The following is a 13,628-nucleotide window of genomic DNA, read 5'->3' as shown; positions in this document are numbered from 1 at the left end:
GCAATGTTTCATGTATTTCCCCACAAAAAAAAAGGTTTTGTGTTTAGCCCCTTGTCTCTTTGCGGTTGGTGTTGCTTTTCGTGGGTGTTGCTTTCCGAGAAGGGAGATCCGTCTTCCTCTGTCGTTCACTCAAGTGATCAATCACTTCTCATCGACCCCCTAGCACCTTCGTGGGTCGACGAAAAATGATCGATTACTTGAGGGAACCCCTAGCACCTTCGTGGGCCCTAGCTCGGGAACTTTGTATCTTCTTTTCTTCTATCAATGAATGGTACACAGCCTTTGTATATTTATGAAAAAGATTGGTACAGGTAAGGTAATTAGCATGTACGCGCCGGTGCTCTCTTGGATGGCCGTTGATCGATCCAGCCTTGTTCCTAAACTGCAGGACCGTACGAACGAGGTAGCTACCACTGCAGCAGACGAGAGAAGCCACCTACACGGGTTGGATGGAGTGGGTAAGTGGAGGGCCCGACGGGTGCCTTTATTTATATGCATGGTGCGGCCAAGCAGCTTCCGCGAAGCATCCTCGTGTCCCAAGCATGTGTAGATGCACAGCGGCAGGCCAGGGGCACTACGTCTGCCCTGATTCTGTTTCTCGAAGACGACCACGACCACGACGGAGAACCCATTCCTCGTGCGCGCGCGTGTGTGTGGACTGTGGAGATGTGAACTCACTTGAAACCAAGTAGCTGCACCCACATCAGTACTGTATATGATTGACTAGCGCTAAGCACGCGAGAATTAGTTAAATTGATAATGATGGGTTGTACGTGTGACGTCACACCAGTACGGCTTCTCAGATGCTTTTGTGTTTTCATGATGTGACACGAAACCTAATTCTATAAGAACGACCGAGTCAACCGTGTGATGTGGTCCATGGAACATTCAACAACAGTTGAAACATGGACTCATTTTACCTAGGTTGGGATCAACTAGCTGCATCCGCGTAAAGCATCTACGCAAATCTAATACTAGCTCCGTCCTATATTACATGGGACGGAGAGATAGGAAACTTCAATCCAATGCATGTTCACCCGCATCTACTCAGACTCAGTTACAAAACCTAATGAGATATAGGTCACATGACATGACAACAGAATAATTCTTATGTCATTTTCCAACCTCTAGGTGGGTCCAAAAAATTGCCGAACTTAAAGTGATGCTACAATCAAAATTAGAGATCCTCACAGCATGAGCTTTTTCTAAGAACCATCCGTCCAACATAAACTTCATTGGTAGCGACGACAACACACGACAACTGTCGATTGCCAAGTAAATGGTACGGCACCGCTCACCGTCTATGACTGAGCAACCTCTTGCTTTGACTCCCCAGGGACAAGTCCGCGTATCTTCACATCATAAAATACTTCCTCCACCCTTCTCAAATCATACTTCATCCCTGCAAACACAAGTACAAAAACAGAGGGGGAAACACAGCTGAATCAATACAGATTACAACAACAACAACAACAACAACAACAACAACAACAACAACAAGGCATGGCAAAATATTACGGTAAGCTGAAATAATACTGCCAAAGCTAGTTGAGTTCTTTTAAAAAGGAACATGTCCAGTGAACCATAAGCTGGGGAACTCACCATCAAATTTCTTACGCAAGAAGTCATTGCGCAGATTCAGCATCCTAAATGAAGCATGCAGATCAGTCAAAAAGCTTAGCACCTTCCGTGGGCAGTCGTAGTCACCCGCCGTGACCCGATTCACTACATATCTAGGCTGTAGACAATTCAGCAAGCAGCCATTAATACAAGTCATAGCTATAGAGCATTACAATTCTATTCAGTACACATCTAGGCTGTAGAAAATTCAGCAAGCAGTCACTCATATCAATATTGGTTGTTGAGCACTTTCGTTTCATTTCATATTAAGGATGCACTCCCTCCGTTAAGTCGGCGACAATTAATATGGATCGGAGTTGTACTAAGTCAGTAACAGTTAATATGGATCGGAGGGAGCAGAAGATTCCACAAGCAGCAATTAGTACCACTCACTGGCTGTAGAGAATTGCAATTATATCCACTAAGCATCTATCTAGGCTGTAAAAAAATCAGCAAGCAGTCACTGTACCACTCATTAGCTCTGCAGCATTAGAATTCTTGCTTAACATACATCCAAGGAAATAACCATATAAATAGTAAATTCAAGACTTCAGAATGCAGATGGTATTATGTAAAGTTTGCATTTTGCAGATATGCCCAGCTTGGTCTAATCCATTCATTTACGAAGTGTGCTACACACTAAAGTCCATCTCAAGTTTATATGCTTGACACTTGTACGTAAATCATTCATGAAGAAAAATAGTTCAGTCCGTCTCAGGTTTATATGCTCGACACTTGTACATGAAACATTGATAAAGAATTATAGTTCACAGTCCAGCCCAAGTGTAAATTGTTTGTACTTATATGTAGTTGTTTTAGCATGCACTCATAAGTTCATAAGTTCATAAGATACAACATGGATCCGACCTTAATACCAACCAAAAATTTGAAGTCAATCTCCATATTCTAATTTATTGGCTTTGGTTCTTTAGCTTTCTACATTCCAATAAAGGGGTATATATAGTATAGGTATATCCTATTCCTGAACACTCACATGTTGAAAACAATCTACATATTATAATGCATTGACTTCGGCTCTTCAACCTTCTAGTATTTATATAGTACTTACGTCTTACAAATCTTATAAAGAAACAAGTCGGTGATGATGGACCATTCAACTTCTGTAATACCAACCAACCGCCTTGGTACGAACGACTGAGAATGGGAAGTGGTTGCTCACTAGTCACTACCCACCTAATTCTGTTTCATAAAACACCCCAATCTACCATGAGTTTTGCAGATTTTAATAAAGTAATTAGCTTGTAAACATAAAGTATGGTTATCCTTCATCCCATAGCAAAGCATGAGTTTCTTGCTAGTATGTAATAGAAGTACAAGTTTAACGAGATTTCTCTCTCATGGTCGACCATTTCGCGTTGTTGATCCGACCGAGGAACCACATGCCCATCAACACCCCCTCAGGAGATATCTACGCCACAGACCCCATCCACGACCTGTACTAAAATCACTAATCCCATGATCATATTTCTCCCCTGCACCCACGATCTGTTTATTTTGTTGGCAAAAGATTCCTGCATTATGTTAAGAGCTCGATGCATGGGGCTAAACAAGCCACAAAGAAGAGGAGAACCTGGAAACCTAAGACAAACACAAAAGAAACAAAGGTTAAAGGGCTGCCCTACAAGGATACGTGCACATACGGGTCCTTACGAACCATCCAGAATGCCACGCAAACCAGAGCTTCACCGCTGACTGGAATAGGGTTCACCATAGGAAAAACCAGAGCTTCACCCTGACTGGAACAGGGTTCACCATAGGCAAAACCAGAGCTTCAATCGCCACCAGCTTCACAGAAAAGCAGCCAGACCAAGGGCCTCTCTCGGAACCGCAGAGGAACCAGAGGTTGAGGAAGTTACTGACGCCCTTGAATCTGGGGAGCCGCATGCGCCAGGCAACAAAGCTGCACCACAAGAATGGTAGAAGGTCCCCAACCAGGAGGCCAAGCAGCCATCGACCATACCGCAGAGTCGTCAATCCCATAACCACATTGCAGGCGTCCAAAGGGGAGGTTGAAAAAAGAAACACCAACCGAGAGGCAAGATCAATGAAGAAGACCAGTCTCACACCCATGCAAGAGTAGATAAAGAAAACCATCACCGGCAAGAAATGGAGCAGACACCAAGATACAGAAGGAACACTTCATCAGCTCCAAACGGACACGCTTGAGCTCCATGGAGAACGGAGATGAAGCAGCACACATAGGGCGCTCCACAGCGGCTGAGCAGGGACAATGCGGTGGTGGACATCGCTGGCGGCTGTGCAACCAGAAAGACACTGAACCAGGGTCGGCGACAACGTGGCTCACTATGGCGGAACAGGCACAGGCAAAGAAGAGCATTAGGGGCATGGAGTGTGGGGACATGCAAGCGCTGAATAAGAAGCTAGGCCCACAGGCTTAAGAAGGATGACTGGGGCGGTGGTGAACTGCGGAGGAGGTGGTTGGAGAAGGGCAGAGCGGCAAAAGTGGTGGTTGGGGCAGTGTCGGTCAGCGGATCTGGTGGTACTGCAGCAGTGGATTTTGGCGATAGCAGTGACTCCGACCAAAAAAGGACAAGGAACCGTGTCCGGCTGTACTCGATGATCGTCATTGGAAAAACTAATTTTCTTTTTTTTAATTACACGCGCCTAAATGTATTTACATACTAGAATTTGAAAATCTCACAAACATCTGGGCCTGAAGCCCACAACTGGCACAATACACTTCCAAATAAACAAAACCACAATGTGCTCTACCACCCTCATTACTTAAGTTGAAACTTGTAGTCTAGAGCTAAAAAGTATCACGCTTCAGCATTGCTCTGTACCATCACAAAGACCACTCAAGTTGGAAAATGGGTATCGATGTGTCACTGTCATGTGGCCCCAGGTATCATTTCTCAGGTTTACATCTTTGAGATGGTACAAAACAATTTGTTTTCTAATTTCAAACATACCTCGAAACCAGAATACACTTGAGACCAAATCACTTGAAAGGACCAAGTCTTTCTTCATTATGACCAATTTTTCATCAATCTGTAGATATAGAATTGCATTTCTGCTGCACTGTATGTTGTGGACTAGCACCAAGGAGTATGAATTGAGGGAGATCAGGGATCTTTTAGGCAATAGAATTGTATTGGCAAAGATGGGATAAAGGAGTCTAATTTATCGGCAGTTCATACCGTGTTAGCAAATCATGTATCTCTGTTTGAGATAAGCAAGAAGAATCAATCCATTCTCTCCGAATTATTCTATCATCTCAACCCTATGCCCTATTTCTCCAACCCACCACATCTGGTTCTCTCTCTTCAGCATGGCAGTTATCCATTGTGATCAAGGTTAATGGTACAGAGATTAGACTGTTGTTAACAAGTGTATGCAAGTTTTCTGCAAACCCTTTAGAAATAGATAAGACAGCACCAAAGAATTTTAAATATTACACCCTTCGTTCACAAATATAAGATGCTCTGGATATTTCAGTATGGTCTACATACGGACTGAAATGAGTGAACAAACACACTAAAACGTGTCTATATACATCCGATTCAGAAAAAAGTTGGAACATCTTATATTTGTGAACGGAGGGAGTATTATTTTAGAGTCAGTAGCCATTGTTGATAGCTATAGAATTATATTGTATGACTAAAAATTTATGTTTCACATAAAAAAAGTGAATACTGTGTGGAATTGAGAAGGGTAGGTACATGTCTCACATCCGTCTTGCAAAACAAACTATCTCCACAAGTACATCAAAAGGTTTCTTAGACGTCAAAATTATAACGCAACAATTACTTTTTTAACATGGTTTGTTCAGTCCTCGGATATTCTAATGAAAGTTATAGGCAGTGTCTACTAAAATCACAAATCACAAAACAGAGAAAAACAAGAAATTCTCACAAAAAAGCAAAAGATGACCCTCTTTTAATTAGCAAAGTATGACCGGTCTATTTTTGTAATTGTACCTATACATCATCCAACCATTGTCAAATCCATATTCTGGTTAGTCATAAACATTATATCCTCGTGATGGGAAAAAAAATGCAATCCTTCTGTCATCATCGAATGCACGGCCACCAATCTGCTATCACATGTGCATGCATCCATCCAGTTGCATGCCCACTGTGATTGGGAACACAAGACCAGGCATCCAGCTCCCTTGTGTACCAGGCCTTGTGAGGAGGACACAGTACTAGCCACACTCGTGTTTTCCAGGCTTAGCAGATAAATAAGCATGCAATGAGCGATCCAGGTAGCAGCGCAACTGCGAATGTAGCAAGTCCAGCTCTCGATCCTATCGTGAGCACAACTGGCCAGGTAATCCAGAGTAGAGCAGGAATTATGTGTGAGACGGAGAGAGAACTTATCAAATACTCTGAGGCTTGGAGTACCTCCGTTGCACCGGCACATGTTCGCATGCCTAAAGGTCATTAAAAATTACAAAAAAAAAAGACCACAACCAAACAATACATGCATCTGTCACAGTTTTTAAGTGGTCCTCATATCATCGATATGGTTGTGGTGCCCCTCCAGTCCAAGCCATTTTGTCGTCATGATATGGAGCATGAACCTTCTCCTGTCCTATGGAAAGAAGACCATACTGGAGCATGAGAGGGCAAACAAACAAGGGGTGCGGGAGGGGAAAAGCAGGCATGAACCTTCTCCCGTCCCATGGAAAGAGAGAGAGAGAGAGAGTACCGTGCAGACAAAGAAGGGATGGACCTAATGAGAAGAAAGAGAGGCGGCACACCTGGGAGCAGGAATGAGATTAACGTAGACATGATGCAACCTAGATTTTCTTAACTCATAGCTAAAGGCAATTTGGGCGGTAGAACCATGTTTGAGGGAAACTATGAGTTATTCTACAATGGTATATAATTATATATATATATATAAGCGATACTGCAAATTTAGCCACAGCCGCACTATCAATTATGTGTGCAGGAAGAGAAAATGCATATAGGCATCGCTTACTTTGTAATAAGAATAAAAAATGCTGTGTACGCATATGAAAATAGATAGTACACTGAGTGCATATAATACAAACAATCTAAAAAGAGAATATTTATTTAGTTGTGAAAATTTAGACTACATACATTGATACACGTTTAGGATCAACCAATAATACAATATCAGTTGAGGTGAGTAATTCCTAGATTCTTTTTTAGTTCATTATAGATCAACAGTATTTTGTATGAATCAATACTAGAACTAATGAAAACTTAGGTATACTTGCAATATCTCTTATTGCATGGCAAATTTTAACATGCTCCCTCTTACCCCCTCTTTTTACATGTGAGGTAAGAAGGTAAGAAATAAGCAGACCACTAATTAATAAGATCACGGATCAGATCTATTATATACTCTTGCCTCTCATGTGAAAAGAGAGGGTAAGAGGGAGCATGTTAAAACTGCTCTGCATGCATAGCTTCGACGAGGAGAGTGGTTGACATAAAATCTTGAAAACAGAATTTTAGCTGGCTGTATGTGAAAATTGAAACCAAGTATACTATACACTTAAGGATCAATCAATAGTGTACAATCAATTAAAGTAGCGATTCGACCCTTATACATTGTTGGAGAGAAATAACTCTTTACCATCAACTAAAGCTTTAACGCCTAATTGTAACTTGCCTAAATCAAAGGATGTGCATACATACTATGATGCACTTATATAAACTCTAATGCAGTTTGTATAATACTTTATTCTGCTTGGCATGTTAGAATTTACCTGTCTAAATTTATTGGATTCTCTAGGATTATTTATAGAAAAGAAAACACTATTGGTAGAATGGTAGTTATAATAACTACGAGAAGAGAATATCTTAATGATATGCCATAAAGCATGAACTAACATCCGTGCTATGAAAACTGAAATAGGAATGAGGAAGAGAAACATACTGTGATGTAAGTGAAGACGATTGCCATTTATAATGGCTCTATGAATATGAATATGTTTGCTACTGAAACATGCCTATTGACTAGTAATCTTTAGAATGGAAATAGTTATGAAGCCCAGCATATTGCCAATTCAAAAGGAGGCATAGTCATATGAATGTGGTGTTTGTAGGGAGATGCCTTGGATATGACGAATACCACAAATCTAAATAACACAAAAAAAAGTACAGAACAAAGGAAAAGTTCTTGACAAAGATCTTTCTTTTATAGCATTAGATAGGAATGAATGTTCATTATAGGGGCTAGGATCCAAAAACTAATTCTGCAAAAAAAGATACTGCGTATGTAATCAAATTAATATTGAGTAGTTGATGGGGAACTTACAAAATCATTGGACATGAAGCACAATCCTGCAATACAATCAAGTCCTCATGTGAGTAAGCAATGTCAGTTACGTACAGCGTTACATAAAACAAAAGCATGCTAAACCTTAAAGCAATTTAGTTGTTTAAAAAAGAGATGCAATAGTTCTGATGTGAATGCTATAATATATGCATATTTATGCCCAGATAATCAGTATATTTCAATCAAAAGGAGGGTCAAAACTACATTCCCCCTGAACTGTTCTTGAACAAAACATTCAACATGTATGACACTTAAATCTCACAGATAACACCCAATTCACAAAGCAGAGAAGGTAATGCATATAACGAACCGGTCAGGTAGTCTTCAACGTCCAGGCCAAACTCTCCAGAACCCACTGCAAAAGGCCAGGAGCACAACATATTTAATTTCGTAAGCAAGCACACTGGCATTGTATGCTACTTACAAGACAACTAATGCAATAGTTGGCAGAGCCTTCACGTACATCCTAGCTTTTCCTGGGCCTCGGCGTGCGTGAGCAGGCCACCATTCTCGAGCCAGTGCGTGAACGCTAGCATCGACACCACAGACTGTGTCTCACTCTTCCAGTCCCCATGCTACCTAATAAGCAACAAATCCCAATAGATGAGCAATTTCCACATAGCCCAACCTCGGTAACATGGAAAAGGCGCGTAGTTAAGCCATCTCATCACCTGTAGTACTGATCGGGGCACTCTTTGAGGATCTCCGCGAGCTGAGAGTACAGCCCCTTGATCACCTCCACCTGCGCCTTCGCCTTGCCGAGCACATCTGCACGAGGAGAGGAGATAGCTCAGGATTAAGCACTGGGAGCCAAAACCCGAACAGAAATGGAAGGAGGAAAAGGGGGCAGCAACCAGATAGGGGGACGGGCTGGTGGATGAGGAGGAGCGCAGCGGAGGCGGCCCGGGAGGCTGACTCGACCTCGGAGACGACGGCGCGGATGCGGTCGCGGAGGGTGGAGGAGCCATCGAGCTGCGCCCGGAAGGACTCGAACTGCGCGTCCATGAAGGCAGGCAACGGCAGCGGCTGGGAGTCGAAGGAAGCGGCGCAAGGAGGGGCGACCGGGGACGAGGAGGAGGAGAGGCGGTGGAGGGGGAGGAAGAAGACACGGCGGGGAGGGAGGAGGCGGAAGGCGGCAGCGGGAGGGGCGAGGAACGCGGCTCGGAGCGCGGCGGCGGAGGCTGCTACCGCTGTTGCTGCGGGTCTCATCGCGGAGCAATGGCGTTTTGGGGAAGATTTTAGGGAACTGGGGGGCCGCCGGGAGGAGCAGGACATGTGTCTCCAGCCCAGGCACGAAAACGTATCTTAGACCAGGCCGTGCAGGGCCTCAAACTTTCTTTTCTTTTTCTTTTCCAAATGGCCTCAGACTTGAAGCATAAGTGCACAGGGCCTAGGGCCTGTTTTGGTAGATGACTAATTTGTTTTTTACGGGGATTTTATTTTTTGAAGGAAGGTTATTATGGCTAGTTTTATTGAAATCAAAAAAGCATTACATCATTCATGAGTTTAGTGACCAGACAATCCGAAGGTTCGTCTGTCCAACTAAGCAAAATCTTATTACAGAAGCTATAATTGGCTAACATATGTGATATCTGATTAGCAGAACAGTAATTAGGTGTCGTTCCCAAATAAAGTAGCTATATCGACACACTCAGTAAAGATTGCAGAAGCAACATCCCGCCATCTTGTCTCTCCAGTGCAAAACTCAAACACATTAAGTGAGTCAGATTCAACTTTAATTCGAGAAAACCCTAGTTGGTTTGTGAAGTTTCAGCCATCCATGAAAATAACATCTGCAACATGGGGAATGTAAGTGCACCTTACTGCAAGAAACACACATTTTTCATCCCTCAAAAACTATGATATTGCACCACCTCCCTCATCCTCGAAATAGGTTGCATCAACATTAAGTTTGATATGTTTGGGTTCTGACTTGGTCCATCTTTGCTCTTTGTTGGGTGTAGTACTGAGAGTCGACCGTATGAAAATTATTAGCAATTGCTAGTACTGACATCGGCCATCGCATGATTGGTGAATAGAGCTCATTGTGGTGATCTGGCGTCGTATCCACCGAAGATATCAACAGCCCACCATAGGCACCTGCCTTCGATCAAGACTTGTTTTAATAAGTAGTGAAACCGCTAGCTAGAGCAACAAGTGTTCCATGATTATTAACCCCGAGCGATTAACTTGCATCGCCTCTTCTATGATGTCCATCATACCCAGCTTATTTTGCAACTCCTTAGCCTGCATGCAATCTAATAATAAGTGGCTGGCATCTTCAGTTCCTTGATGACATATGGGGCATGCATCATCAGATCCGATGTGCATGTTTATCAATATGGACTTTAGGAGTGATATTCCATGGAGAATTCACCATCTAAAGATCTGAAATTTACGTGGGATTTTTAGTTTTCAAAGAGCACTCCACACAGCGGGTGATCTAGAGCTACCCTTCTGCACAAATCAGGAATAGGTAATGGGAGAAACGGTCCCTTGCCTAATGTCCCTAGTTTGATTAATAGTGTTTGTTTCTTGAGAATTAAATATCACCATGTATCTTACCGAACAGACACATTCCACAACCGTCTCAACACACTGCTCATGGAACCCTAACTTAATCATTATGTCTTTCAGAAAAGTTCCATTCAACCCTGTCATAAGCTTTGTGAATATCTAGATTTACTACATAAAGGTCGAATTGTCCTGCCCTTTTATTCTTAATCTTGTGTACACACTCATAAGCAGTAAAAATATTATTTGAGATCAATGTACCCAGGGCAAAGGCGCTTTGAGTTCATGAGATAATACTAGGGAGGATATTTTCAGACAAAAAAGACACCATATTTTGAGATGATTTTATATAAAACATTGTGTAAGCTTATTGGATGAAATCGTGTTACTCATTCCGGGGTATCTATATTCGGGTATATGACGAGGTGAGCGATTTATTGGGCCGGCCTGTTTTGCGTTTCAACACATCCTGATTCTGGGAACCTTCAAGAAGGTTCCTGACTGGTTCAGGTCTGGTTATTTTTGTTTAGTTTTGTCATGTTTCTTTATGGTTTTCTTCGTTTTTTCTTTTATTTTTTCTCTTTTTGTTTTTTTGTCTTTAGTTTCTTTTATCTTTATCTTTACTTCTTATTTTACATTTTTATAAAATCAAATTTCTCAAAATTTTAAATTTATTCCCTTCTTTTCAAAACATGATTGGGAATTTCAAATTGTGTTCGCATTTTAAAAAATTGGGAATTCTAAAAATTGTTAATTTTTTCGAAAAATATTCATGAATTTTAAATTATGTTCATGTTACTAAAAAAATTGGAATTTTAAAATTGTTCACTTTTTTCCAAGAAATGTTCATTTTTTGATTTATTTAAGGTTAAAATTTCAAATAATTATTCCTTCTTTAAAAACATTAAAATTTTCCTTTTTAAAAAAAATAGTTCAGATTTTCAAAAAAATTGAAATAGTTCAAAAGAATTGGAATTTAAAAAGAAAATCATGTTTAAAAATTTTGTTCTTATTTTTCAAAAAATGTTCACAAATTTTCATCACTGCTTGTAATTCTATATTTTGTTCGTGTAACTCAAAAAGTATTTGGAATTTGAAAAAAGAATCACATTTTCCAAAAAAATATGTTCATGTTTTATAAAATGTGTTCAAAAAATTGAAAAAAATGTACACTATAGTAAGTATGATGTTGCAGTGAATATCCCATTATAGTGCATTTTAAATACAGTTCACGCTGTCATCTGTCGTCGGCAGCCATAAGGTGTACTGCTTCTGCATTATATGAAACTTAGTTCCATTCCTCAAAAAGAAATAGTTTGTATGTAATGGAATCAAAATTGGATTAGAGCATCACAAAACATCATACTAACAAGAGAGGCAGTTGTATGATGCATAAAATGGAGATGAAGGGAGACCTCGTCATCACCATGGCCCAACATCTGGTGAGGTTGATTTATCCTTCAACCACTATAAGAGAAAAAATAAAATAAGGGACCATCATAATTTAAACTACAACTAAATGAACTGACACATGTTTAGGCACGTATCTAGCAGTGATTCTTACATGGAAAGGTCACACCGAATAAATTAGTGAGAAGCGAAATGAGATTGGACTGGATGAAGAGTGAAAGGTAGCAACTCACACGACATGTGGAGAATAAAAAGGGGGCCGGGTGAGGGTACTAGAAGCATTCGCATGAAGAGTTAGTGGGAGCACGTGCATGAAGTGTTAGTGGGAAGTGCTTTTACATGGTGAAGCTACTTGATGATGTGTATAGACTACATGTCAAGATAAATAAGATACTAGGGATGGATCTCTTAGATGTATATGATATATGATATATGATGACTAGTGGAACCGTTGGGTGGTATTATTTATTTCTCCTCCATAATACCTTTTTCTACTGCATTTTTATATGGGACATTTACATTTACCCCCTAACTTTGTCCCGACCTCATCTTTACCCTAAAAACGGTGCTCAACTGTACCCCTCTTCCGTCTATGATGCTTATAGAAATACCCCTTCGTTCCCTTTCTGTCTGGTCAAAGTGCTTTGACCGCATTAGTCCGTTATTTTGGACATCGCTGCCCCTCGGTCTTACATGTGGGGCCTACACGCATCTCTCCAACCCCATCTCCTCTCTCTTTTATTATGTTCTCTCTCGCGACAAACTCTAATCCTAGCTCATCGATTTCCCCTATCCCATTGGTTGTTGACTGTGCATCAACTTTTATCAAGTTTAGAAGTGCTATCTCAGAGAAATATCCATGGGGGTTATATGATGCTATTGAAATTAGGTATTGAGACATGAAAAATACTGCTTGGGTGCATGTCCTGTGTGATGATGAGCTAGCTATCATGTTTGGAATATATGTAGAAAGTAAGTCAATAGAAATTGAAATCACACTACTGCATGATGTTGTTAACGCGACACTATAATCAGAGACCCTTTGATGAAACTGTGTGCGATGCATTAATCGTAAACGGTGATGTAAAAAACCGTCAAAAAGATGCAAAATGTTTGTGATGAATGATACATCAAACACAGTTTAGATTTTAGTTGCGTGTGCGATGAGGGGCATACGGCTGATCTGTACGAACTGTTTGTGATGAGACAGAACAACAGAAACGGACAGCCAGATCAAGGTGTGTGCGATATACGGCATATAGTTCACTCCGATGAACCGTTTGCGATGAGTGAGGTGAACACAAACGATTCCGCGTAACAAGATGTGTGTGATACCCGACAAACAGGTCGGTAATCAGAATTGTGTGCGATCATTATAGACAGCCCATACGGTCTTTTTTGTGAATTGTGTGCTCGTCAGGGCACACAGTTCAACAAACCAACCTATTGGCGATAATGTAGAAGATCTCTGTCGAATACATATTACTAACCGTCTGCGATGAGATTGACAGGATAAACAGAGATATATACAGTCTGCTTAATTTAGTCCTTCTTCTTCTTGTTGTTCTTGTTGGATGGCCCCGCGACATCATCTTGGCGAGGACGCTTCTTGCCGCTGACTATTGGCGTTTCATCGCCGCCGCCGTCATCATCGTCGTTGCTGTCGTCGTCGTCGTCCTCGTTTGACCATTCCTCCTTATCATCATCGTCGTCCTCTTCTTCGTCCTTCGACGGCTCCTCGTCCGTCTGGTTGTCGTCTGACGACTCCGGAGGCGGCGTCCCTT

General features: G+C 41.3%; 1 pseudogene; it reads right to left on the bottom strand.

Moving 5' to 3' along the window:
• Positions 1-1,010: 1,010 nt before the first annotated feature.
• On the bottom strand, positions 1,011-9,175 carry LOC123044287 (translin-like; annotated as a pseudogene).
• Between the last annotated feature and the right edge of the window lie 4,453 nt (positions 9,176-13,628).

Source organism: Triticum aestivum, chromosome 1A, assembly GCF_018294505.1.
Source record: "Triticum aestivum cultivar Chinese Spring chromosome 1A, IWGSC CS RefSeq v2.1, whole genome shotgun sequence".
NCBI classification, from domain to species: Eukaryota; Viridiplantae; Streptophyta; class Magnoliopsida; order Poales; family Poaceae; genus Triticum; species Triticum aestivum.
This window is presented reverse-complemented; position numbering and strand designations above follow the sequence as displayed.